We start from the raw sequence: 2,166 nt of genomic DNA, 5'->3' as shown, positions 1-2,166 counted from the left end.
TATATATATTTAGCTAATGCTCTGTGTATTGTAAATAATATAATGGACATATACTTAAAAGTAGTAAAACAATATAAACGCAAACAAGCATTTTAAGTTTAGAAACGTTTTGAGCCCCCCCTCCCTTGCCTCACAGTGGTTTGGTCCACTGCCTGCTTTCCCCCTTTACCTCATTGACACATACAGATGATGCTGGATCATTAATAAATTACTCATGACAAAAAAATGATGAGATCCGATGTATTTTTCTATGAGCGATTATAAGGTTACCTAGCTTAGCTTGTTTAATACCGTAGCTAGTTGGATAGTAAGTCACCCACTACAACTAACAAGGCGATAAGCCTGTGTGTGAGCTGATATTAGGCTAATATTGATCTACCGATGTGTTGGGTTTTCTCATTATGATGTTAAGTGGCAGATCAGTGGGCTTCAATATCTAAATAAGAGACGTCCTCAGTCCCAGACGAAACCTAAAATACTATGTGGAGGACAAAATAATTTAATAATTATAATATGACCGCGTGGTGAACCTATGAACCGAACTCATATTTAAACACCGTCTCCATGCTGTGTGTACACATATCTATCCTTACAAGTGTAATTTTGGCTGTATTATTTGTGTCCCCTTCAAAAAGTGCACTTGAGAAATTTTATGTTTATTGTTAGATGAAATGTACTCAATGTCCTCTGTCTCTCGGTCTTCAGATGCTGATGGCGTGTTCGGCCGTGTTCCTCAGAGCGTCCTGGACGATGAAGAGTCGCAGCTGCTGACGGCTCACGAGAACTCGCTGGATCTCCAGAACCTGCGGCGCATCTCTGAGAACGCTTACAAGCAGTACCTAAAGTCTCGGCCCAACCCCGCAGCCGAGTCCATCAAACGCGCCAGAAACACCGAGCTGTCCTCCATGGCTGTTCACCCTGTGCTGGGTGAGTGTGGATCTCTGGAAGCAGTGTCCAAACATTTTTTAAAGGGGGCCAGATTCGACGATGTGGACACTCCGGGGGGCCGGATGCTTCTCCCTATATATATAGATATAGATATAGATATAGATGATAGATATAGATAGATAGAGTTTGGTTCCAAAACGCTATAAATCCATTTTGATTAATTTGAGTAAAAATGTGTTTTCTTTACCAAGAAAGTGGCAAGATAAAACTATTTTCTTTCTGTTTCAAACTTTCACATAGCATCTTTAGGTTATAATTACATAAAAAATACAAATCCAGATTTTGATTTTCAAAGATTTATTATAAAATGTTATAATTTTTTCCCCAAACAAACGATTAATCGTTTGACAGCACTAATATATATATATATATATAATGTGTATATATATGTATGTGTATATATATATATATATTAGGGCTGGTAAGAGATTAAAAATTTTAATCTAATTAATCGCACATTAAATTATCTTTTAGGAGTAATTTCTTAGCCTAATTTGAAGTCATTGTTGTGTAAAGCATCAAACAGACATTACAAAAAGTAGCTTCAGCATGAAATATTTTGTTTTGATTCAACATAAAATGTATTACTCTTTTGGACCATGAGGGTGAGTAAATGATGACAAAATTTTCATTTTTGGGTGGGTGAACTATACTTTTAATAATTTATTATTGTTGTTATTATTACTATGGAAATATGAAATTATTTCTTTAATGAAATGATACTCTAAATAATCAACTAAAACTGCCAGTAGGTGGTGGTAAATGTCTTAATGATAAAGTCATCGAGTCATTCATTCATTTGATTCGTTCAAATGGCTGATTCATTCAGGAGTGAAGTAAATGGTTCTTTATGAATGGTCCGTTGAATCATTAGGCTTGTTCGACTTGAAGCGGATCATCAGCATCAGACCGATCGATGTGTGACATCAAAGTACCGCGAGAGCTATAGAGAGCAGACTTCTGATGCTTTTGAACTGCTCTCGCGGGCCTTTGATGTCATTCACCGATCGATCTGTGCAGCGCCGCTTCTAATCCAACGCGCCAAAACGTGCATTAAGAAATGAAATGCAGCTGTGTGTTGCTCGTAGACGAACAGTTCTGCTTTGTCTTTATATTTTCGTTGCCAAAATTGAGCAAAACCGACAACATTGTGTCTAAAATAACACAGTATTAACTTCTTACTTAACTGTTGTATAAGATCAGTATCACATTTGCACT

General features: G+C 36.8%; 1 protein-coding gene across 1 annotated transcript in view; it reads left to right on the top strand.

The window, feature by feature from the left end:
• LOC107729212 (ATP-dependent RNA helicase DDX54-like) overlaps positions 1-2,166 on the top strand; it is a 30,376-nt gene that overhangs the window by 10,533 nt on the left and 17,677 nt on the right. The window lies entirely within an intron of this gene.

Source organism: Sinocyclocheilus rhinocerous, unplaced genomic scaffold (assembly GCF_001515625.1).
Source record: "Sinocyclocheilus rhinocerous isolate Xijiao unplaced genomic scaffold, SAMN03320098_v1.1 scaffold2085, whole genome shotgun sequence".
NCBI lineage: Eukaryota > Metazoa > Chordata > Actinopteri > Cypriniformes > Cyprinidae > Sinocyclocheilus > Sinocyclocheilus rhinocerous.
The sequence above is the reverse complement of the archived record's forward strand: the minus strand, read 5'-3'. Positions and strand labels throughout refer to the sequence as shown.